At 46.0% G+C, this 26677-nt stretch overlaps 1 protein-coding gene across 2 annotated transcripts in view; it reads right to left on the reverse strand.

Moving 5' to 3' along the window:
• Nucleotides 1-26677, reverse strand: part of LOC144669288 (transcription factor MafK-like) — a 67145-nt gene that overhangs the window by 17314 nt on the left and 23154 nt on the right. Inside the window, exon 2 of one of the 2 annotated variants that reach the window (XM_078531629.1) lies at nucleotides 21333-21560. The exons of the other annotated variant lie outside the window; for it this stretch is intronic. The gene's annotated coding sequence lies outside the window, so the exon portion shown is untranslated. The remainder of the gene's footprint in view (nucleotides 1-21332; nucleotides 21561-26677) is intronic. 2 annotated transcript variants of the gene reach the window in all.

Genomic DNA, 26677 nt, shown 5'->3' on the forward strand with positions numbered 1-26677 from the left:
ATCTTTTGCACTGATGTGCTGGGCTCCTCCATCATTGAGGATGGGGATATTTGTAGAGCCTCCTCCTCCAGTGAGCTGTTTGATTGTCCACCACCATTCACAACTGGATGTGTCAGGACTGCAGAGCTTAGATCTGATCTGCTGGCTGTAAAATCGCCTAGCTCTGTCTATCACTCGCTGCTTATGCTGTTCGGCACACAAGTAGCCCTATTTTATAGCTTCACCAGGTTGATACCTCATTTTTAGGTATGCCTGGTGCTGCTCTTTGCATGCCCCCCTGCACTCTTCATTGAACCATGGCTGATCCGTTGGCTTGGTGTTAATGGCAGAATGGGGAGATATGCCGGATCATGAGGTTATAGATTGTGATCGAATACAGTTCTGCTGCTGCTGGATGGCCCACAGCTCCTCATGGATGCCCAGTCTTGAGTTGCTAGATCTATTGGAAATCTATCCCATTTAGTATGGTAGCAGTGTCATACAACACGATGGAGGGTATCCTCAATGTGAAGACAGAAGTTCGTCTCCATAAGGGCTGTGCAGTGGTTGCTCCTACTGATACTGTCATGGACAGATGCTTCTACGACAGGCAGCTAGGAGAGGATGAGGCCAAGTATGTTTTTTCCCTCACCACCTGCTGCAGACCCAGTCTAGCAGCTATGTCCTTTTTTTTTAAGCAGTTTGATAGAACTGAGTGACTTGCTAGGCAACTTCAGAGGACATTTAACAGTCAACTGGGTCTGGAGGTAAGGATGGCAGGTTTCTTTCCTTAAAAAGACATTAGGGAACCAGATGGGTTTTTACAATAATCGACAATTTCATAGTCATCATTAGACATTTTATTCCAGATTTTTATCAAATTCAAATCTCACCATCTGCCATTGTGGGATTTGAACTCGGGTCCCTGAAACATTGCCCTGGGTCACTAGTCCAGTGACAATGCCACTACTCCACCATTCCCCGGTAATTAGGTAACTACCCTCCTAGTTACACCCTCAAATGAATTTGTCAAATGGGATTTTTCTTTCGTAAAGCCATGATGATCTATCCTAATCATACTCTGCTTTGCTAAGTGCAGTGTCAAGACTTCCTTAATAATAGATTTCAGTACTTTCCCAAATGACTAACTGGCCTGTGGTTCCCCGTTTCCTTTCTCGCCCTCCTTTCTTGAATAGCGGCGTTACATTAGCTAACTTCCAATCAGTTGTCGGCTGTTCCAGAATACAGGGAACTTTGGAAAATCATGGCCCGTGCGACCACCATCTCCACAGCCATCTCTTTGTAGGTCATCAGATCCCGGGGATTTGTTGGATTTTAGCTCCTCGAGTTTCTGTGAACGACCTTAATTCCCCTCACTCTTATCTGCCTCTAGGTTACCCTCTATTTCTGGTTTGTAACTTGTGTCTTCGGCTGTGAACCACACAGAAAATAAAGGTCATAAAAGTGCTATGTAAATGCAAGACTTCCTTTTACATAGAATAAGAGAGGAAGTTACGAAGGTGAAATCTACTAAAGTTCAGAAAAGTTCTTAAACTGGAAGGGCAATGTTCAAGCGACTGTCGTTGGACCAGAGCTACCACGATGGAGAGGCTCTGTGAGGTGGCAAAAATGCCCAGAAATTGTAAGTCCCGCTCCTGAACACGGCACTTCCCATTTTCGTGGGCCGGTTTTGGGGGAGGGGCACGTTTTGCGCATGCGTTGTTTGCAGAGGGCAGCTGGCCAATTACATCATCAGCTGCCTCCAGTGAAGTGAGATTTTGGCAGGCCGGGGGTGTGAAACCTGAAGCGTACAGATTAGACCAGGTCTGAACTTGGTAGATTCGTTTGGATAGCCAGAGTACTCCTTTGGATCTGGTCTCAGGGCGCCTTTGGAGGTAGGTCAGGTGCCCTTTGGAAGCATTAAAAAATAGGAATAAATGTGAGTGAAGGGTGCATAAACTCGACCGTCAAACTCATTAAAACTGTCAGGCATGTCAAAATCAACTGTCAAAGGGACCCGGTGAAACAGTCAGAAGCATCTGTCAAAGGGAGCTATCAAAGCATTCAAATGTCTAGTCATTTAAATCTTTGAAAAAAAATGTCTGGAGTGTTTAAAAAAAAAATTGCATGCTATTTCACTCTGTTGGTTGACATAAATCTGAGGGTTTCCATTACTGAATTAGTGCTGCATAACTGATTTCACTACCATCCATTATCACAGGGTGCTTGCCATTTCACAGTTTGATTGTCGGCTACAAGTGGTTATAAACTCTTTGATATGGGACTTCGAATTCCATTGCTTGTTGTTATAAGGGATTGCGCACTTGAATGAAATGTTTTTTGTTGTAAGACTTTATTTAGTTGAAGGAATGTAAATGGGTTAATGACAGTGGTTTTTCAATACAGTGAAGCCTGCAATAGACACTTAGGAGTTTATTTTATAGAATTTTATTTTTTCTCATCTCTGCATGGGTCCTGAGGGCTGCCCCAGGTGGATATGGATGAGCTGGCATGGTAGATATAAGGGCAAAGGGTGGTGGGTGGGGAAGGCATGGGTTGGCAAGAGTTGGCATAATGGCTATGAAGGACAGGGGGAAGGGGCATAGGTCAACGTATGGGCTATAAAGGCCCATGGCGGTGAGTGGAGGGGCATAGCTTGACATGGAGGGTATGAGGGGGTTATGGGAGTGGGCATGAGGTGGCATAAATGGGGCTTGGGGAGTACGGGGGTGGGGTGGTGGCGGTGGTGAGGGGTGAAGGCTGGAGGGACGTTTCATGTTTATCTTTATTTTTAAACTTTGAAAACAGTACCAGAGCCCCAAGGCAGGCTATCCAGCCACCCCGCCTCCATACCCAGCATCCTCCTTAGCTCTTCCCGGGTCGCCTGCCCTATTCTAGCCCTCCTTCCCGAGCTGAAAAATCTGGTGTCCAGGCAGCCATTTTTAAAGGTCGGGTTTGGAGGGCCGGGAATTCTCCCGTCTCTGCGCACCCGATCCGGGAGCCAAGGTCTGGGCCAGAGAGTCTCTCACGCGCCTCACCCCTGTTACGACATGGGCTTTGAGAGACGAGCATATGGTGTACCGTTAAAAGGTGGTGATTGGTGAACTGCGTTAATCTGACATGAAACACGTCTTGCGAAGCTCAACCGGCCATTATAAAATGGAGATGGTCCTCCAAAATTAATATGGGAAGGGCTGCATTGTTGTTCATTTGTTGCAATTTCCTCCCCTCTTGATAGGGTTTTCCAGTTGCTGACTGCCTCAGGGAGTGTAATGCAAGTGAACCTAGGCAGTGACAACAGGCTACTGGAATGTGCGGGGTGTCACAGACAAGCCCAAGCCCATCCAAAGTCAACATCACCCAGCCTGGGATAGAAACAGGAAATGCTGGCAATATTCAGCAGGTCTGGCAGCATCAGTAGAGACAGAATATGGGGTGGCAGTGGCGTAGCGGCATCATCACTGGACTGGTGATCTAGAGGCCCAGGGTAATGCTCTGCGGACCTGGGTTCGAATCTCACCACGGCAGATGGTGACGGTGAAATTTGGAATTAAAAGTCTGAAGATGACCGTGAAACCATTGCCGATTGTTGTAAAAGCCCATCTGGTTCACTAATGCCCTTTGGGGAAGGAAATCTGCTGTCCTGGTCTGGTCTACATGTGACTCCAGACCCACAGCGATCTGGTTGACTTTTAAATGCCCTCTGAACAAGGGGCACTTAGGGATGGGCAATAAATGCTGGCCTAGCCAGTGATGTCCACATCCCATGAATGAATAATTAAAATTCAAGAGTTAGCATTTCAGGTCTCTGATCCTTCACCAGTTCCGCGACGCACTGGTCCCGTGTTGGAGTTCAATACCGCGTAGAGCATTGCAAAGTCATGGGGCAAGTCTTCCACAGTCCTTCATTCTTCCAGGTCTATTGGCGGCCTCTGCTTGGCATCTTCTCCCTAGCGACTGACACAAAGGAGATAGGATTCTACGAGGCGGAAAACAGTAATTTATGTGCCACCTCTATCAGCGCCCTGTGCCAGATCACCATTGTGTGCAAAGACTTCTACAGCACACAAAGGTTAAGGTACCACGTACCTGGGCGTGACTGGTACCACTCTTCCTGGAAACTCCACCCACCAAGCGGGGTGTAGACAAATCTACACTTTGAGTGACAAAGGAACCAGCTGCCACTCCTAATAAAAGGGGTAACAATAAAGTAATTTAGAAAACTATCCAACAGTCAAAGGAGGGAAAGTTCAAACATCACAGCAGCTAGAACAAAGTCTTACAGTCACTCTCCACCTGGCAGGAGCTTACACACACTGATTGGAACAATATATTATCTGTGTTAAATGTTGGCAATGTCCCAACTCAGCAAGGGTGGAACCTACTTAGGTCTCAACTTCCTGACTGTTCTATGGAATACACACATAGATGACAAGTTTTTTTAAAAAAAAGACTATTCCTGGATATATGTGATATTTTTGAGCAATTTACTTTGTAAATTCTCAGTATCGGTTTGGGTGGTAAGATGTTGTGCATCCTCTTCCGAGCTAAAGCAACACTCTGCAGTTGGTCTTCGGTCTCTCTGAGGAAGACAGTGGTGTAGTGGTAATGTCGCTGGACCAGTAACCCAGAGGCCCAGGTTAATGTTCTGGGGACATGGGTTCAAATCCCACCACAGTAGCTGGTTCAACTTGAATTCAAGTAATAATCTGGAATTGGAAAGCTCGTCTCAGTAACGTTGAGCATGAAACAAGTTGCAAAAACCCGTCAGGTTCACTAATGCCCCTTTAGGGAAGGGAATCTGCCGTCCTTACCCGGCCTACACGTGACTCCAGGCCCACAATGACGTGGTTGACTCCTAACTGCCCTCTGGAATGGCAAGCCACGTGGTTCAAGGGCAATTAGGGATGGGCAACAAATGCTGGCCTTGCCAGTGATGCCCACGTCACAGCAAAGGAGGAAAAAAACCGTGTTCTGTTGAAGGGTCATGAGGACTCGAAACGTCAACTGTGCTCTTCTCCACCGACGCTGCCAGACCTGCTGAATTTTTCCAGGTATTTCTGCTTTTGTTAAGGAAAAAAACTTCCTGGTTGCAATTCTGCTGCGTACGTTTCTCCCCCAACTGCTCTGTGTCCGTCTTCCAGCAGTTTTTCCAACTCCCTGCTGTGCCCACTCCGCTTGGCTTCTTGCATTTCATATTTCCTCTTTTCAACTCACCAGCATTGCTCCCGGTTTCTTAGTGGTCTCCAGTAAATCATTCTCCGACTGTGATAACGTTACATTGCACCTGCAGTTCAGTAATTTGCTTTGCTTTTTCAAGCTCTTCTATTTAAAGTACGGGCTTGTGGGAGTTTTGACCAGAGGTTCAGGAGCTCCCTCTTGGATGCTTTGTCTGCTAACTGTACAGCCTACAGTTTCTCTTCCTTTTCAGCTTGTCATGTTATGCCCTGCTCAGCTTTCATTCTTTTCAGGTCAGCGTTATTATTCTCTAGTTCTCTAGATTTTCATCTTGGAGCGCTGCAAGTTTCTGAAATTTTCCTCTTCAGCTACCGGAACTTTCTGAATTTGCCTTCTTTTCTGTCACGAGCTCTTTGTGCCTTTCAACATTGGCCTTGAGGAGTTCAACATCTGACTGCAACCCATTCATTTGTCTTTGCATATTCTCTCTCATAACGATGGAGTTTACCCAGTCTGTGACGCTGGTGATCATTTTCTTTCCTTCTATCTCTTAGAGCGCTCTTTCAAACTTTCCTTTTCGTTCCATTGGCACTTTACGTGGGGGGTAATGATGGATCACTGGTTTCTTTGTTGGATCTATTGTGATATGATACTCGAAACTTTCAAAGCATCGAACCATCTCAAAACACTTTGGATACATTTGCACCAGATCTTCCTAGCTTGATTGCACGGTGCTTTTCAATGGGTGTCCTACCTTCAGTCCTCAGGTCTGCCTTCTTCACCTCATGGTTCACTGGGGTAGGCTGCAGCTCTTCGCGACTGCCCAGCCCCAGGATAGCAGGACCAAGTATTTCAGTGACATAGAACAATCAGTTAACATCTTTTCCTTTGTGTGCCCCATGGATTTGGGTTGTTCCTAGCTGTCGAATCTTGCAGTTCCCCCCGTATGCCATTAGTATAATGTAGCTCGGTTTCGGAGCATCTTTCTTTCAGTAACCATATTCTCTCAAATCTTCAGGGAAGATCTAAAGGTATAGTCCAAGCGGGATGATGTTACTCTGTGCTCTTATTTCCCCTCCTCTTCCTGATCTGAATGGATGTGCAAATTTCTTTCCTCTGGGAACTGTCACATTCAGCCATTTCATGCAGTTGGTGTCACTCCTGTGCCTATTGTGTTCTCAAACTCATTGTTATCTTCCATTCACCCTGCCGATTTATTGTAAAAGTAGGTTAATAGTGGGGTTGGATAGGGTGTGTGTGCGCACGTTTTAATTGAATTGGAGACGGCTGGTCTGGAGGCTTTGATTCATCAAAAGAAGCTAGTTTTGAAATGCTAAATGCATAAACATGGCTGAAGTCTTAGAATGTGAGGTGAGGAGAATTTGCATTTTTAGATAAATCAGGGTAGTTTGAATTTCAAAGAGATGATAGGATGTTACACCTAGCCAGAGAAGCTAGGCCAAGCAGTGTGTGTTTATTTTTCACAAAGGTTACTGATAATATTAGCACCATGAAATGATTTATATTATGAGAAAGGTAAAGTTCCAGAAACATATGGGAACAATGGGATTTACATTAAAAGGGAGAATCATGTATAAAGGAGAATGAGGCTGTATGTCAGGGAAGGCATTGTAAGATCTAGCAGATATGTGAAAAGCCTCCAGTATTTGTGCATTAAGCCTGCTGTCTACAGAAACCGAAGCTTGGAAAAGCCATTTTGAATTCTACTGTCCAGGGCATTGTGTTGACTTGCCTGGATCTGTTTAAAAACTATCTTTTTTTAACCATTGCCTTAATGGGGGTGTAACTGGAAAGGGCTTTAGGCGTTATTATAGCAGCAATTTATAGACCTATGTATGCACTTGAAATGTTTTCCTTTGTTAATAAATGTTTAATTTAGTTTTCTAAAAAATCTCTAAGTCTTGGTGGACTTATTGCTACTGAACTCCGGGCACACATCTCGAAATAAAATACAAATTGCAAAACCGTTCTGATCGCAGGATCAAGTTTCTCTCGCGGATTCGATCTGCCTGGCACACATCATCTGCCACGTCATAGCACAAGTAATTCAGGTGATATGAATGGGACAGCAGTCATCCAAGATTCGGTTAAGAAAATTTATATCTAGGCCTTCTAAATCTGATCACATAAGATGGAGGCCATGAGACAGCCAGCATTAATCAATCATGGAAAGCAGTTGCCTAAGCATGTTGTCAAGTGTCATTTTTCTTCTGGGATGAACATGTGTTGTTGGGATCTCTGGCTTCATGTGCGCACCAAGGGGTTCAGTTTGCACTCATTAACATGTTGACAGAAATTCCTATCTGTGTTTAATTTAAAGAGATTAAACTGTGCAGACATGAATTTTTGCATTTGCGTTAATGGACACAGTGACAAAGCAGATGGAGAAGATTAAACCCTCTGGTGCCAGGAGAATTAATTATATATTCTGACGATTTAGAAGGGGTTGGAGTTTTAAACCATCAACTAAACTTAAAGGAATCTGAGAAGCTACGGTCAATGCCCTTAAAAGGCATAAAAATAGCCGCCAAATTTCATAAGAAATAGAAGAAAGAGTTAACCATTCAGCCCCTTGAGCCTGTTCCACCATTCGATACAACCATTAGCCTCAAGATTTTGGGTTCAAATCCCACTCCAGGGCTTGAGTACAAAAGAAAAATCAAAGCTGACACTCCAGTGCAGTGCTGAGGGAGAGCTGCAGTGTCAGAGGTTCCATCTTTTGGATGAGCCATTTAAGGCCCCGTCTGCCTGACGGGTGGATGTGGAAGTTCCCAGGACAATGCTTTAAAGGAGAGCAGGGGAGTTATCCCCGGTGTCCTAGCCAATGTTTATTTCCCCCCAGTCAAAATAGCAAGAAAACAGGTTGTCTGGTCATTATCAGATGGCTGATTGTGGGAGTTTGCGGAGTGCATATTGGCTGCTGCATTTCCTTAATCACAACAGTGACTACACTTCAAAGAAAAAAAATCACTTAATTGGCAGTAAAGCACTTTGAGACATCCGTCGGTGATGAAAAGCCCTATATAAATGCAAGTCTTTCTTTATGGCTGATCATTTGCCTCAGTTGCACCTTCCCGCCCAATCACCATATCCCTTTATGTTCAAAGGTCCATCAATCTTTGACTTCAATGCACAAAACAACTTGGCACCCTCTACGTTTATTTATTCTTTCATGGGGAACGGGCGTCACTGGCAAGGCCAGCACCTGTTGCCCTTGAAATGAGGGGTTTGCCGCACCATTCCAGGGGGGCGGTTAAGAGTCAAACACATTACCGTGGGTTTGGAGTCACATGTAGGCCAGACTAGGCAAGGATGGCAGGTTTCCTTCCCCAAAGGACATTAGTTACCGAATATCAGAATTTTAAACGGCACAGAAGAAGTCCATTCGGCCCATCATGTCTGCACCAGCTCTCCAAATGAGCATTATGACCTAGTGCCATTGCCCTGCCTTTTCCCAGTACCCCTGCACATTGTTTCTATTCAAATAATCATCTAACGTCCTCTTGAACGCGCCGATTGAACCTGCCTCCACCACACTTCCAGGCAGTGCATTCCAGACCCGAACCACTTGTTGCATGAAAAGGTTTTTTCTCACGTCACATTTACTTCTTTTGCAAGTCACTTTAAAATCTGTGCCCTCTCGTTCTTGATCCTTTTACGAGCGGGAACAGCTTCTCCCTATCTACTCTGTCCAGCCCCCCTCATGATTTTGAACATCTCTATCAAATCTCCTCTTAGCCTTCTTCTCTCCAAGGAGAACAGTCCCAACCTCTCCCATCGATCTCCGTAACTGAAGTTTCTCATCTCTGGAATCATTCTTGTAAACAATTAATGAACCAAGTTACTGCTGAAATTGTGCTGCAGTTGAATACATGCTCTAAGTTGGTAAATACCCATAGCTGGCCCCAGCAGGGGAAGGATTAGAGAATCATTGTGAGAGTATATGAACCAGTTCATCCTGGATGTCTGGGAGGAACTGGGTGAGTTTGTGACTATGTTTTGCTGTCTTGGAAATAAACCTGTTTTAAGGTAGCTTCAGACTCATTCTTCCTCAACATACAATTATTGGACGTAACATCCAGACGGGTTTTTACGACTATCAGTGATAGTTGTCATGGTAACCATCACTGAGACTAGCTTTGTATTCCAGATTTTATTAATTGAATTTAAATTCCACCAGCTGCCGAGGTACCCAAAACGTTTAGCCTGGGCCTCTGGATCGCCAGTCCAGTGACATTACCACAACCCCTCCATCGCCCGATGCAGTAGAGAATTCCAACAATTTACAGCCCTTCACATCTCAGTCCTAAATGGTCGACCCCTTGTTCTAGAAGGACAACATCAAATGCATCTCAGAACAATTCATGGTCTGTGAAACACATTGAAACATGCTGAGGCACATCGTTAGGCGCTCTTATTATAACGGCAAGCTTTTAAATCGCATCCTGTAAAGGGTGATACAATTTACGGAGTGCACCTAATGTCCTCTGCAAATATTTCATACAGTATTGGTATGTCCTAATGAGGACATTCAGTAAATCGCTCGAGCTGCATTGATTAAGGCAGAGCAGTGGAAATCTATTACAGGGCAGACTTGCACGATCTTCCTTTCAATCACATTAACAAGGATGTCCAAAAAAAACAATGTTGTGACAGCGATGTCCTCAGGCCAAAAGGATGGAAGAGGATCAGTGATACTAAAAGCAGCAGTGAATGAAAACGAGAGACAACTTTACACTAAAGTGTCCCCACCCCATAGAGCTCTTGAGGCTGGGGGAAGGGGGTTCAATGGAAAATTTTGAAACTGACATTGATATTTTTTAGGCGAGGGGTATTAGGGGGCTACAGAATCGAGGCGGGTAGACGGGATAAAATATAGGCCCGTCATGGTCTAACTGAATGGCCAAACAACACAAGAATTAGCAGCAGGTCATTCACCCCGCCCCGGCCCCAAACCTGCTCCGCTATTCAATAAGATCGTGGCTGATCCAATTCTGGCCTCAAGTCCACTTTCAATCCACTTAACTTCACTTTCTACTTTGGTCTCTCAGGGAATCTTGGGGTAAGGGGAGCAGGTGGGAAAGTGTAGCTGAAGCCCAAGATCAGCCATGATCATATTGAATGGCGGAGCAGGCTTGAGGGGCCATGTGGTCTACTCCTGCTCTTAGTCCTTGTGCTCTTGTGTTTTCTGCCTGTCCCCCATAACCCATGACTCCCTTGTTGATCAAAAATCTGTCTAACTCAGCCTTGAATATATTCAATGACCCAGCCTCCACTGCTTTATGGGGAAGAGAATTCCACGGACTAGTAACCCTCTGAGATAAACAATTCCTTCCCATCTCAGTTTAAATGGGAGGCACCTAATTTTTAAATTGTGTGCCCTCGTTCTAGACACCACCACATTCTCTCAGCATCCACCCTGCCAAGTCTCAAGATCTTATATTTCAATAAGGTCACCTCTCATTCTTTTAAACTCCAATGAGTGTAGGCCCAACCTGCTCAACCTCTCCCCATAAGACATCCCTTTCATGGCAGCACAGGTTCGAGGGGCTGAATGGCCTCCCCCCCCCCGTTCCTATATCTTCCTATCACATCCAGAATTGCTACCAAGCAAGTGATACTGCTTGATGGATAAGGTGTGTGTTCAAAGGTCAGGAAGTACACAGAGTCCTAAGGGCTTGTTGCAACTGTTGATTACCTTCTGAACTTAAGTCTTTCCATGTGGGCCACAAGTGTTATGATTACATAGGATTGTATAGGATGTACAACACATAAACATGACCATTCAGCCCTCCAGTCCATGCTGGTATTTATGATCCACTCAAGTCTCCTCCCGTCTTTTCTCATCTAAATCCCCTATTCCCTTCTCCCTCATATGTGTCTATTTTAAATATGTCCATACTATTTGCTTCAACCACTTCACGTGACAGTTCCATTCTCACAATTCTCCCTAATAAAGGAGTTTCTCCTGAATTCACTATTGGATTTCTGGGTGACTATCTTATATTGACGGCCTCTACGCTCTTCCCCACAAGAGGAAACATTCTCTCTCGCTATCCATTCTATCAAAACCTTTCATAATTTTAAAGACCTCTACTAGGTCACCCCTTAGCCTTCTATTTTTCAGGATACATACAGACGTCAAGATAATGGATGTATTTATAGCTTGCTCTCTGAGAAACAATTTCTCAAAGCTCCCCGATGCATAAAGAATTTTAACGCATTAGAACGTTCTGGAGTCCATCAAAAACCAGAGGTTAAGAATCCTCATTCTAAGACCACCCAGACCACGAACAAAAAGCTTATGTGGTGGTCACGTAGGTGGTGGAACCTCGTTATAAATTGATTGCGAGAAAGTGTTTGGTTGAAACCTTCCCAGACAAGCGAATGAACAGAAAATAAATAGCATTTATATGCGAGTGCGTTGCCATGGAGATGCTGTTGCATAGAAACGTCTCAGTCACTTCAGACTCGCAATGCCTCAGACAAGCACAAGAGCCGCCCGCTCACCCCCCCCGCAAACTCCACCACCCAAACCTTACCACCCCTCCCCCCATCCCCCACCGCCCCCACAAACCCCACCAACTCCATCACTGTTTTAAACGCTTCGAGAGCCCTGGGAACTTCATTTATAGGCCCTGCTCAACTGAGCGAACACTTCAATATGGGTGCAAGTCAATTATGGTGCAATGATTCTACAAGCTGGGCAAGAGGAAGCTCCGCTTCACACAGAGCGTAGGCTTGTGCTGTGTGAATACAAAGTAAAGTTCTGCCCGACGCCAAACTGATGTTGAGTGAAAAGAAAAAGGAGCTTGCATTTATGTAGCGCCTGTCTCAAAATCAGGACGGCAACCAATGAAATATATCTGAAGCGTGAGCAGTCACTATTGTCATGCCGGTAATATGGCCACCAATTTGCATACAGGGAACTCCCACAAACTGCAATGCGGTATTGATGGATAATCTGTTTTAGTGATGTTGCTCGAGGGATAAATGTTGGCCAGGACATCAGGAGAGCTCTTCTTCAAAACAGTGACACAGGATCTTTTACGTCCACCTTCGGAGGCAGACGGGGCCTCAGCTTAATGTCTCATCTGTGAGATGGCACCTCCCACAATGCAGCACTCCCTCAGTACTATACTGGGAGCCTCAGCCTAGAGTATGTGCTCAAGTCTCTGGAGTGGGATTTGAACCCATGACCTTCTGACTCCAACAGAGACTTCTTCCTCAGGGAAACCTGACCCTACTCGGCTGTTCTGTCAGACCAGGCCCTGACTAAATTTAGGCTGTACTTAGCGTCTCTTGCCTCAGGAGCCAGGAAGCTGAGGGTTGTAGCCCCAACTCTCAGACTCGAGCACCATAACCTACACTGACCATGGACGACATGTTAATCCGAGAGTTCGTCTGATTGATAAATAAATGTAAAAGGATTCCATGGCATTTTTTCCAAAGAAGGGGAGGCAGGGGCGTAGTGGTGACGTCACTGGACCAGTAATCCAGAGGCCCAGGCCCAGGCTCTGGGCACACGGGTTCAAATCCCACCGTGGAATTTAAATTCAATTATTAAAATCTGGAATTAAAAGCTAGTCACGGTGACCATGAGCTATTTATGACTGTCATTAAAAACCCATCTGGTTCACTTTAGGGAAGGAAATCTGCCAACCTTAACTGGTCTGTCCTACATGTAACTCCAGGCCCACACAATGGTGTTGACTTTTAAAATGCCCTCTGAAATGGCCCAGCAAGCTACTCAATCATATCAAGCCGTTATGAAGTCTAAAAAGAATGAAACTGGACAGACCACTCATCATTGGCTTAGGCACCAGAACGACAATGCAAGGTCAACAGGGCTGGGTTTGCCAAGGTTCTCCTCACTAACATCTGGAGGGTGTGCCAAAATTGGGCAACAGCTTAACATAGTCATACTCGCCAAATCATACCTTACAGACAACATCCCAGGCACCACCATCACCATCCCTGTGGATGTCCTATCCCACTGGCAGAACAGGCCCACCAGAGGTGGTGGCACAGCGGTATATAGGAGGGAAGAGTTGCCCTGGAAGCCCTCAACATCGACTCCGGGCCTCATGAAGTCTCATGGCATCAGGTCAAACGTGGGCAAAGAAATTTTCTGCTGATTACCACCTACCACTCACCCCCGCCCTCAGCTGATGAATCAGTGTTGCTCCATGTTGAACACCAACTGGAGGAAGCAATGAGGGTGGCAAGGGTACAGAATGTACTCTGGGTGGGACTTCACTGTCCATCACCAAGAGTGGCTCGGTAACACCACTACTGACTGAGCTGGCCGAGTCCCAAAGAACATAGCTGCCAGACTGGGTCTGTGACAGGTGGTGATGGAAAAACCTACGTGGTCTCGTCCTCGCCAATGTACCTTTCACAGGGGTATCTGTGCATGATGGTATTAGGTAGGAGTGGCCATCACACAATCCTTTATGGAGACAAAGTCCTGCCTTCACAATGAGGATACCCTCCATCATATTGCGTGGCACTACCACCGTGCTAAATGGGATAGATTTTGCACAGGCCTAGTAACTCAAGACTGAGCGTTGTGTGTCAACAGCAGCAACAGAATTGCATACAACCACAATCTGTAATCTCATGGCCCGGCATATCCCCCACTCTACCATTACCATCAAGCCAGGGAATCAACCCTGGTTCAATGAAGAGTACAGGAGGGCATGCCAGGAGCAGCACCAGGCATACCTAAAAATGAGGTGTCAACCTGGTGAAGCTACAACACAGGACTACTTGCAAGCCAAACAGCAGAAGCAGCAAGCTACCCCACAACCAACAGATCAGATCTAAGCTCTGCAGTCCTGCCACATCCTGTCGTGAATGGTGATGGACAATTAAACAACTCACTGGAGGAGGAGGCTCCACAAATGTCCCCATCCTCAATGATGGGGCAGCCCAGCACAGCAGGGCAAAAGATAAAGCTGAAGCATTTGCAACCTCTTCAGCCAGAAGTGCCAAGTGGATGATCCATCTTGATCTCCTCCCGGGGTCCCAGCATTACAAATGCCAGTCTTTAGCCAATTCAATACTTTCAACGTGATATCAAGAAATGGCTGAAGGTGCTGAATACTGCAAAGGCTGTGGGTCCTGACAATATTCAGGCAATAGTACTAAAGACTTGTGCTCCAGAACTTGCTGCACCCCTAGCCAAGCTGTTCCAGTACAGCTACACACTGGCATCTACCTGGCAATGTAGAAAATTGCCCAGGTATGTCCCAGGACAAATCCAGCCTGATCAATTACTACCCCATCATTTTACTCTCATTCATCAGCAAAATGACAGAAGGGATTGTTGACAGTGCTACCAAGTGGCATTTACTCAACAATAACCTGCTCACTGACACTCAGTTTGGGTTCCGCCAGGGTCACTCAGCTCCTGACCTCATTACAGCCTGGTTCAAAGATGGGCAAAAGAGCTGAACTCCAAAAGTGACGTGAGAGTGACTGCCCTTGGCATCAAGGCCACATTTGACTGAGTGTGGCATCAAGGAGCCCTAGCAAAACTGGAATCAATGGGAATCAGGGGAATCAACTCTCTGCTGGTTGGAGTCATACCTAGCACAAAGGAAGATGGTTGTGGTGGTTGGAGGTCAGTCATCTCAGCTCCAGGACATCACTGCAGGAGTTCCTCAGGGTAGTGTCCTAGGACTAACCATCTTCAGCTGCTTCATCAATGACCTTCCTTCCATCACAAGGTCAGACGTAGGGATGTTCGCTGATGATTGCACAATGTTCAGCACCATTCACGACTCCTCAGATACTGAAGCAGTTTGTGCCAAATCCAGCAAGGCCTGGGCAAAAGTCAGGCTTGGGCTCAGTGGCAAGTAACATTTGCACCACACAAGTACTGGGCAATGGCCATCCCCAGAGAGAATCTAGCCATCTCCCCATGACATTCAATGACATTACTATCACTAAATCCCCTGCTGTCAACATCCTGGGGGGTGACCAGTAATTGAACTGGTCCAGCCATATAAATACTGTGGCCACAAGAGCAGGTCAGAAAGTGGGAGCTCTGCAGTGAGTATCTCACCTTCTGACTCCCCAAAGCCTGTCCACTATCTACAAGACACAAGTCAGGAGTGTGATAGAATACTCCCCACTTGTTTCAAGAAACTTGACACCATCCAAGATAATGGAGCCCGCTTGATTGGCACTCCATCCTTAAACACTCCCTCCACAGTGAGTACTGTATATAAGACACTCTACAGCAACTCATCAAGGCTCCTTCAACAGCACCTTCCAAACCTGTGACCTCTACCATCTAGAAGGACAAGGTCAGCAGATGCATGGGAACACCACTACCTGCAAATTCCCCTCCAAGCCACTCACCACCCTGACTTGGAAATATATCGGCCGTTCCTTCACTGTCGCTGGGTCAAAATCCTGGAACTCCTTCCCTAACAGCACTGTGGGTGTATCTACATCACAGGGACTGCAGCGATTCAAGAGGGCAGCTCACCACCACCTTCTCAAGAGCAATTAGGGATGGGCAATAAATGCTGGCCTAGCCAGCGACGCCTGCATCGTGTGAACGAACAGACAAAAAAAAAGTTCTCCCATTGTCCTAGCCTTAATACATCCAGCAACCCAGGTTCCCGAAACAAATGGACTGCTCATTTATCTCATTGTTGTTTGTGGGACCTTGCTGTGCGTGAATTAACCTCCACATTTGTCAACAAAACAACAGTGGCTACATTTCAATGTCCAACCTAGGACTCTGGTCCAATGTATAGCGAGACTTCCTAAAGGAGGGAGTCCCTGCTTCACTTAGGAGACAGTTCAGATATTTACAATGCACAGATTTGCTGTCAATGTCTGAAATCTGAAATAAAAACAGAAAATGCTGGAAAAACCCAGCAGGTCTGGCAGGATATGTGAAGAGATAGACAGAGTCAACGTTTCGAGTCCAATAGAGTCATACCAGTTTTATTCATTGAATTTAAATTCCACCAGCTGCAATAGTGAACCCATGTCCCCACAGCATTAGCCTGGGCCCCTGGATTACTAGTTCAGTGACATTGGGCAGAACTTTATGTCCTGCGGGCAGGCGCGTGCCCGACCTGATTGGGCGTAAAATTGCACGTGTTGACGTTGGGCGTCCTGACATCATTGTGCACTTGGTGATATTTCAGTGGACGGGTGCGCGTGAGAGTCAGCAGCGTGCCCGCCGACAGTTAAGAGGCCTATTAAAGTCATTAAAGTTTCAATTAGTGGTCATTTTTCGCTGCCCGTCCAACACTTAGGTTAGCGGGCGGGCGAATCGGCTTTTGCATTTTTGAGGAAACCTCATCCACGGGCGGGATGAGGTTTCCGACATTAATTTTTTAAAAAGTTTTGACATAAATTTTTATTATGTATACATTCATGTGAGTGAGTCTATGTGGGAACATTCTTTTTCAGACTTTCCAAATCTTTATTTTTTGATTTTAAAATTCTTCAGCTCCCTGAGGCAGCTCTCTGCCTTCGGGGAGCTTTCATTGTGCGCTTCCCCCACGCCCGCGCTGACCTTAGCGCTCAACGCACCCCCCTCCACCCCGGCAGTGCTGAGCCCTCCAGCGCGCGTTTCATGTCGGCCAGCCATTAATTGGCCAGCCGGTGTGAAATCGCGGGTGGTGGACCGTTTCCCAGCTGCTCCCAGGCCTGCCCAACAAACTGAAAATCCCGCCCATTATCAACATGCCACCATCTCCCCTCTCTTAGGGCTTGGGAGCTGAAGAGAGAGAGTGGAAGGCTGGCCTTTAGGTCTAGAGAGTTAGAATACAAGGGGGTAGAATTCATGCATCAGCTGTACAAAGCCCTGGTTAGGTGACACCTGGGAAGAGTTCACCTTAGGAAGGATACTTTAGCTGCAGCGCGATATTTTAGCAGAATGATACCAGGACTCCAAGGGTTAAATTATGATAAGGATACAAACTGAGGTTGCATTCCCTGGAATGAAGAAGGGTAAGGGGTGATTTGATTGAAGTTTTCAGGTCATCAAGGGGAACATATCAGGTAGATGGAGAGAAACTATTTCCAGCAGTTGGGAAGTCCAACACTAGGCACTAGGGCAGTGGATGAGGTTTCTTCAAAAGTGCAAAGGCCGCCTGGCCGATTCGCCCGCCCGCCCGCCCGTAGTGTTGGACGGGCGGCGAAAAATGACCACTAATCGAAACTTTAATGACCTTAATAGGCCTCTTAATTGTCGGCGGGCGAGCTGCTGACTCTTACCCGCACCCGCCCACTGAAATATCGCGCAAAGTGCGCAAATGTTGTCAGGACGCTCGCCCAAGGTCAACATATGCAAATTTACACCCGATCAGGTCGGGCACACGCCCGCCTGCAGGACATAAAGTTCTGCCCAATGTCACTGAACTAGTAATCCAGGGGCCCAGGCTAATGCTGTGGGGACATGGGTTCAATTGCCACTATGGCAGCTGGTGGAATTTGAATTCAATGAATAAACCTGGAATATTAAGAAACTATCATTGATTGTCACTAAAACCCATCTGGTTCACTAGGAGGGGTAGAGTCATAAAATTAGAACTCAGCCTTTCACAAGTGAAATTAAGAAACACCTCTTCACAAAAAAGGTGGTATAAATCCAGAACTCTCTTCAGCAAATGGCCACTGATGCTAGGTCAGTTACTAGTATTGTTAGATTTGTTAACCAAAGATACTAAGGGATGATGGAGTTATGTCGCAGGTCTGTCATGATCTCACTGAACAGGCAGGACAGGCTCCAAGGGCTAAATGGCCTACTCCTGTTTCTATGTGCTGTATATTTTATATATCTCAGAGCTATGCAGAGATGAGTTTCTAAGTGGACAGCAGGTTTACTTACAAGAGTTTTAAAATATCTCGGCAATCACAAAAAGTCTGCACCCATGCTGACAACTCAGCTTCTGTGATGTCTGTTTTCTTTGCTCTGAGTCCACAACCAGGCTTAATCAATCAAGCACAGCAAGCATAGGTCAGTTACCAGACTCTCATAATCAAACACAGAAAATTTGAACACCACACCGGTGTTTCTTTATCAATGAAAGCACTTTCTTTGTTAACCGTAGCATTAGCACCCAACTGCTTCTCGCTCATGCTACAGCGGAGGGGTACATGACTTCCAGGGAAGGTTGACGAACGTGGACAGTTACCGTTGCAGAGTTGTCTCCAACCAGTGCGGTACCAGAAGCACTGGATCCCGCCTTGGGAGACATATTCTGCGTCTCTGGGGGACAAAGTGCTAGCGCTGGCAAAACACAAATGGCCGTCACTGCAATGCCTGCTGGCGGGTTCGCCCCTCTGGCTTCAGCAGGCCGAGCTTGAAGCCTGCCCACGCAGGCCTGACCTGAAGCCTATCAAGAGTCAGGACTGTGCTTCGGTCACTGCTGGCCTGCATTTCAAAACAAAAAAAAACACCAATGTCTTTTGAGTGACTGCAAACAAGTGAGCTGAGGGCAAGTGCAGCTGAACTTTCCAAACGGACTCCACAGTATAAACAGGGAGAGCTCCACGCCAAATTTAAAAGGAAGTGAAGCTGGAATGTAAACAATTCAAAACAAACCGTACGTGTAAGAATTAGGAAGCACTGATTGCAGAGCAACGGGAACAGGTTGCCCACAGCTAATATCATTAAAGGGGACCAGTTTGCCTCCTCCTGGTTTGGCTACCTTCCCAAAGGGGTTATGCATCCGCCCGCCATGTACCAGCTTCCTGCGCCAGCCAATCCTCACAGGTGTTTCTAGAAAGTGAAAGTCGTGCGACCAGTCTATTCTGGCCTTCACTCATCGTCCATAAGGCAAATTAAGTGCATCTCACCTCACCCCGGCATACCAAGGCCCGATCACAATGACTCCGCTGCTGCCTGCCCAGAAGGAAAACACAGTCAAAACTGGGAAATAAGAGTACTGGTCCGAACTGGTCTTGTACACTTTAAAATGGAACACCAGTAAAAACTGGGAAATTAGAGTACTGGTCTCAACTGTTTTTTTCCCCCTGGGTGACTGAGATAAGCTACAAAATCAACAACAACTACTTTCCTCTGAGTCCACACCCAGGCTTAATCAATCAAGAACGGTGAGCATAGATTAGTTACCCGACTCACATAACCAAACAACAACCTGTATTTATAAAACACCTTTAACATAATGAAGTACAGCATTATTAAACAAAATATGATAACAAGCTACATCCGGAGATGTTAGGGCAAATGACTAACGGCTTGGTCAAAGGGGTAGGTTTTAAGGAGGGAAAGAAAGGTGGAGATGGGGAGGTTTAGGGAGGGAATTCCAGAGCCTAGGGCCTTGGCAGCTGAGGGCACAACAACGGCGGAGTGATTAAAATCAGAGGCGATCAAGAGGTTGTAATTAGGGAGGAGCACAGGTAACCAGATCAAGGGGCTTGAGGACATTACAGGGTTAGGGACGGGCAAGAGGATTTGAAAATATGGGTGAGGACTTCCTCATCAAATTTTACCATCATACCCGAGGCCTCTTTGATCTATCAGGTCCGGCACGAACCCCCCCCGGAGGTATCGAGACGAGCCCACGCTTTATTGCGTTTTAAGGTTAGTTCGGGGAGGTGTAGACGGCGGTTTTGTGTTTAAAGACAGCAGAGCTTCTCCTGGCTCCCACTCGCTGTAGGCCTTTATCTGAAGTGACCTTAAGATGGCCGCCTCCGGAGGGCTGCCCCACGGCAGCAGTCACGTGACTGCAGAAAGCCAGATGGGACACGTAGGTCTGATTGCGCTTCAAACCCAAACAGGGTGGGGGGGGTCAGCGCGTTCCAAAGTGTTAAGGCAGCGACATTCGTGCAGCCGGCTCCGGGGACTCTCGAACACATTACTGCAACTTTACTGAGAAGGAATCTGCGTTCGATTAGTGAGAAACATTTCACTAGGTTAGCAACATGTTTCTCTACTCACTGTGTAGAAGTAAAAAAAAAAAAAATCCCCGAGTTGAAGGAATTGTCTTATGAGGGAAGGTTGAGCAGTTTGGGCCTATACTCATTAGCGTTGCCAATCCTCCAGGATTGGCCTGGAGTCTCCAGGAATAGCATCTCCAGGACACTGCTGTGTGCAACCCTGGAGAAAAATCATCAGGACATTAAAAAATGTTTTTAATCTCTCATTTTCTTTGAACATTTCTCTTTACCAGATATAAAAACATTTAAAATAGGGGAAAAAAAAAGGCTTTTTGGCTGACAGTCAAACATCATCCAATTGGGTAATGGGTCTTTTTGCTTTTCAATTGGCGTAGGAAGGCAGTGAAGTCACAAGGATGGATGTGTTGGCCGACTAATGGCTGGAGCGTGGGGGCGAGTCACGTGATGAAACCTCCAGGAATACATTTAATTACAGTTGGCAACCCAGATACTCATTGGAGTTTAGAAGAATGAGAGATGATCTTATTGAACATAGGTTTCTGAGGGGGCTTGATAGGGGTAAATGCTGAGAGGACGCTTCACCTCATGGAGAACTAGGGGGCACAGTTTCAGAATAAGGGGTCCCCCAGTTAAGAGGGAGATAAGGAGGAATTTCTTCTCTCAGAGGAACATTAACCTTTGACAGTCTCTGCCCTAAACAGTAGTGGAAACTGAGCCACTGGATATATTCATGGCTGAGATAGACAGATTTTTGATCTACGAAGGTGTTCAAGTTTTATGGCGATGGACAGGAAAGTGGAACTGGGGTCACAATCGGATTAGACATGATCTTACTGAGTGGCGGTGCAGACTCGAGGGACCGAGTGGCCTATTCCTGCTCCTGTTTCTTATGTGAAATCCTCTGTCTCGCTCATTCAGTAGGGCACATGCGGCATGGTGCAATCCCAGTCAGATTCTAGGTTCGGACCTGGGTTGTAGCAATTATGGTTTTATTTAGTGTGCAATGTACCTTTAAGAATAATACGTGTTAAGGAAGATCACATGATCTGTAGTAACCAATAGGAGAGTAGCTCGGGCTACCTCAGCAGTCAGTGCAGAGATAGAGTTGGAGTTGAAAGCACACATGTAGTTGCTGCTGAGTGTATTGTAAATGAACTTAAAGTTTCAGCCTAAGAAGGGTCTGGAGATCACCCCTAACATTAATAGCACAACTCGGCCACCCCACAACATGGGTCAACACCGAGGTCGCTGACCTCAGGTTTGGAAAAAGAGGGAAACAATCAGCCAGGGCTTCCGATCGCTAATTCCCGATCCAAGCTTTGCATTTATGAAGAGCACCAGCTTAGGTACGTCCATAGCTTTCCAGTGGTCAAATATTTTATCGTGAAGTGTGGCTGTTCGTGCCAGGTTCTGGGAGGATTCCAGCATTGGCAAAACTGTAGCCAAAAAAAAAAAAATCAGGAGAGAAAGGACAAGGGAATCTGAGGAGGAAGCAAAAAAATATTCTATATAATCTACTTGTCCCTTGCCCCCAGTTACTGTATAAATTGCTGTTGTAAGGGTGGCCAAGTTGTACTGTTAGTACAACTTAGTTGTACTCTAAGTTAGTTGTACTGTTAGTTAGTTGTACTGTTAGTTAGTTGAACTGTTAGTTAGTTGAACTGCAGACACTTCTCGGGTGGAAACATTAAGTTTATTTACAATATACTCAGCAGCAACTACACGTGTGCTTTCAACTCCAACTCTATCTCCACGCTGACTGCTGAGGTGGCCCAAGCTACTCTCCTATTGGTTACTACAGATCATGTGATCTTTATAACACGTATTATTCTTAAAGCTACATTACACACGAAATAAAACCACAATTACTACAATTGCTCACCTTCACACACTGTGCAGGAATATTATCTGATCCTCTAAACTCTTGATTTTCTTAAAGAGTTTCTTAAAAAAAAAGGATCAAACCATCCCAGCGCTGAAGAGACTCAACAACAACTGAGGGTCCACAGCTCTCTGGGGGCGGGGCGGGAAGTAATTCTAAAGATTACAACCCTCAGCGTGAACAAATTTCTCCTCACCTCAGTCATAAGTGGCTGACCCCCTTTATCCTGACACGATGACCCCTAGTTCTAAACCGTCCAGTGAGGGCAAACAGCCCTTCAGCCCTTCAAGTGTTATGTCGGCAAGCCATATACGCACTAGTCAAGCTTCCGTGACCCCGCGCATGCCAAGTCAAGACCAAAAGTGGGGCCCAAATTTTGCCAATTTGCCAGCCAGGCACAAAACTGACACTTTGAAACGACTGCCCATGTTAGAAAGGCTGGTATTTTTATTTCTATCCGGCAGTTTGTAATGGCAGCTTAGGCTCAATTGACCCCATAAGTTTCTCACTGAAACAGAATTTATAGTTCGGGAGACGTGCAGATAACTTTCAGTGCTCATTTTAAAGTCATACGTTTTGTCCCTTTTTTAAAAAATATATATATATATATACTGCCATTATAGTTCAGTGGGTAGCACTTTCAACTTGAGTCACGAGGTTGTGGGTTCAAGCCCCTCTCCAGAGTCCTGAGCGCAAAATCTCGGCTGATGCTCCCAGTGCGGTACTGAGGGAGTGCTGCACTGCCGGAGGCGCCATCTTTCTGATGAATTGTTAAACCGAGGCCCCATATGCCCTCTTAGGTGGCCGTAAAAGATCCCGTGAAGTTATTTCGAAAAGCAGGATAGTTATACTAAAGTCCTGGCCAATATCCATCCTTTGATTACCATCATTAAAAAAAAAAGCATTGCTGCTTGTGGGAGCTTCCTGTGCGCAAATTGGCTGCCATGTTTAAAACATACCAACAGTGACTACACTTCAAAAGCACTTAGTTGGCTGTTAAGCAGTTTGGGATGCCCTGGGGTGTTATATAAAGAAATGCAAGCCTTTCTTTCTATAAATCGCTACTGGCTATGAGACTCCAGCATTCTCAATCCCCTCTGTCCCTCAACACTCCCCCCCACCTCCCCCCTGAAAACGAGTCTCCATTCTGCCCTGTTCCACTCAGCTTTCAGTCCAGGATCACTGGACCCTTGACCACGAGCAGTAATGACCGTTCGGGGTCCTGGTGAGACGTGTGCGTCCTAGCCGGCTGTCCAATGGCCGTTGGACCCGGGGCACATGCTCTCCGCTCTGAAGAATGAGGCAGATTCCTGAAGGTTTGCCCTCAAAGAGCAGAAAGCAGAAACGTAACATTCTAAAAATACACCGCACATTCCTAACTGTCAACAGAAGAAAAGCAGAACAAAAAAATGTTTATCTGAAATTGATACAAGGTCATCCTAAACCACATACTAACGGCTGAATGATTCAGCAGGTTTCCTTCTTAAATGGGGCATTCTGTTCCCCCCGTTCTCCCTCCCCTCTCACAATGGGGCGCATTCCATGGCTACTATTGATCCCTCACCACTCACTCATTGGTTAGTTTAATGAGCCAACACACCCGCGTGCAGGCCACTCACGGCTGATCTGCTTCTTGCCCCATGTGCACTTTCATTATCATGGGACAGCAATCAGGTACGGGGAAGCCTCTCGCCTCGGAGTCAGGAGGTCATGGGTTCAAGCCCCACTCCAGAGACTCCGGAGTGTAATTGAGGCTGGCAATTCAGAGCAGCGCGGAAGGAGTCAGGAATACTATTTTACAGGTGAGAAATGGAACTGCGTCTGCCCCCTCAGGTGGATGTAAAATATCCCCAGGCACTACCCGAAGAACAGCAGTGGTGGGAGGGGAAAACATCTCTTAACATGTATCAAGCATCCAACACCACCATTTAATGAACTCAACATCTGACCTATGCACTTTAATACAAGATCCAGAGTGCTGTAGATCAGGAGCAGTTCAGAGAGGCTTTATTAGGCTAATACCAGGAATGGGTGGGTTGTCTCATAAGGAAAGATTGGACAGGCTAGGCTTGCATCCACTGGAGTTTAGCAGAGGAAGGGTCAACTTGATTGAAACATATAAGATCCTGAGGGGTCTTGTCAGGGTCAGTGTGGAGAACCAGGGGGGGGTCACTGTTCCAAAATAAGGGGGCGCCCATTTAAGACAGAGATGAGGGAAAGTTATCTCACCCATTATTTAATTACTGTTTGTGGGATCGTGCTATGCGCAAATTGATTGTTATACATTCATTGCAAAGCTGAATAAAATTCAAAATAGCTTGTTGGCTGTGAGGTTCTTTGGAATGTTAACACACCATAATCGATTCAAGTGCAATCCTTATTTCTTCCATCCCCACTCACTCCCCCACCATTTTTTTTTGTTGTAAATAATGTCCCTCAAGAGTCTTTGGAACTCTCTTCCTCAAAAAGGCAGTGGAAGCAGAGTCTTTAGGTATTTTTACGGCAGGGGTAGATCGATTCTTGAGGAACAAGGGGGGGTGAAAGGTTATAAGGGGGTAGGCGGGAATGTGGGGTTGAGGTTACAATCAGATCAGCCATGGTCTTATTGAATGGCGGGGCAGGCTTGAGGGGCCGAGTGGCCTACTCCTGCTCCTAATTCATATGTTCATATGTTCCCTTTTATTCTGTAAGTGAAGGAGGCCATTTGTTTGCACACTAAAATGTTCATAACTGTGCAATCTTTCATTATTTTCATTTTAATGATGGCCTACAAATCACGATGACCTATTTGCTTTGTATCATCTTCACAGTTCAGCACCTAGTGCCATGATGATTTTTCAATAAACCAATTATCTCACCCATTACTTAATTACTGTTTGTGGGATCATGCCATGCGCAAATTGGCTGTCATACGTTCGTTGCAATGCTGAATAAAACTCAAGACTGTGAGGTTCTTTGGAATGTTAACACACCATAACTCGATTCAAGTCCAAACCTTCTTTCTTCCATCCCCACTCACTCCCCTACCATTTTTTTTTGGTAAATAACGTCCCTTGAGGAATCAGCGTACAGAATAAAGTACACACATCAAGGAGGTGCTGCAAGTGTTCAATCCAGAGAGTGAGATGTGATGTGTGGTTAAGAAAGCAGAGAGAGAGAGAGAGAGAGAGAGAGAGAGAAATGAACAGAGATTACCAAAAAAGGAATGATAACAGGTCATCAAATCATAACTGTAATCCAATCTTTGAAGCAGAGCTACAAACTAGCCAATTCAACATCTTTTCGTTTTAAAACAAATTCTGATTTCTGCACCGTATTCACTCCTTTATATTCTATTTATAAATCATTTGGATCCCCTTCGTTAGTTCAGCTCAGGATATAATGTTTTCCAGAAAGCTACATACAAGATATCCGCACTCCTCTAATTTTTGACCTCGCCGGCGACCCCAATTTGCTCCACAATTGCTGGCCATACCCTCAGCTGTCCAGTCCCTAAGCTTGGTGGGGGGGGGCGGTGTTCCTTCCCCAAACCTCTCTCTCTGTCTCTCTCTCTCTCTCTCTCCTCCTTGAAAGTGCCCTTTAAACCCACCTCTTTGACTAAGGCTTCTTCAATCCCCTGTCCTAATTTCTCCCTTTTGTTTGGCAATGTTCCTGTGAAGTGCCGTGGAATATTTTATTACGTTAAAGGCGCTATATAAATGCAGGTTGCTGTTGTTCTCCCAATGGCGCTGACGTTAAGATGGGGGTACATCCCACTTTCTATGACCACGCTTCAAGCGTCCCTTCACTGTCGCTGGGTCAAAACCCTGGCACTCCCTCCCTAACAGCACAGTGGGTGTACCTACACCACAGGGACTGCAGCGGCTCAAGAAGGCAGCTCACCACCACCTTCTCAAGGGGCAACTAGGGGATGGGCAATAAATGCTGGCCCAGCCAGCGAAGCCCACATCCCGTGAATGAATAAAAGGAAAGAGGCGTGAGTCTGGACAGAGACTATTCGACAATGGACAGCATCAGAGTCGAGTTTGATGTGGTCCTCGCCTCAAGCAGGGCCCACCAGGGACAGCAACTGGGAGCTGGGATCATGGCTGATTCATCCTCTCCTTTATGCAGCAGCGCTAAGCACGCCAAATGCTGAGATGCACTAACTCAGTAGAGGGGAGGGACTAAACTTGTGTCTTTCATGCCATGTGTAGCTCTGTATTACACTGGGAAGTGCTGAGCCATCAGTAGCGGATAATAAATGTAGTATCAGGAAGATTCATTCCCCTTGCAGCTTGTTAACAAAAAGTAAACAATTCCACACACATTTAATAGAAGATTATTGCCGAAAAAGAAAGACAAAGAGAAGCTTTTCATCTTGCACTCAACAGGACAAATGCAAGAACGCCAAATTTCAAAAGATCACAACCTCGGCCAATCAGAGTTGATTTGCAAACTAATCAACACTTTTTTCTCCTGTAGTACAAAATGTTGCAATCTTTTGAAATTTGGCATTCTTGTGTTTGTCCCGATGAGTGCAAGACAGAAAGCTTCAGCAACATGTCTCTCTTTTCAGCAATAGTCACATTCTGCACTGCCAATGGGAAATTGGTTGACGTATTGGTTGATACGAGAGCCAGACAGGCAGACAGACAGAGCGAGAGGGAGCGAGAGAGACAGATAGGCAGACAGACAGAGCGAGAGGGAGCGAGAGAGACAGATAGGCAGACAGAC

The sequence above is a fragment of the Cetorhinus maximus genome, chromosome 29, assembly GCF_964194155.1.
Source record: "Cetorhinus maximus chromosome 29, sCetMax3.hap1.1, whole genome shotgun sequence".
NCBI classification, from domain to species: domain Eukaryota; kingdom Metazoa; phylum Chordata; class Chondrichthyes; order Lamniformes; family Cetorhinidae; genus Cetorhinus; species Cetorhinus maximus.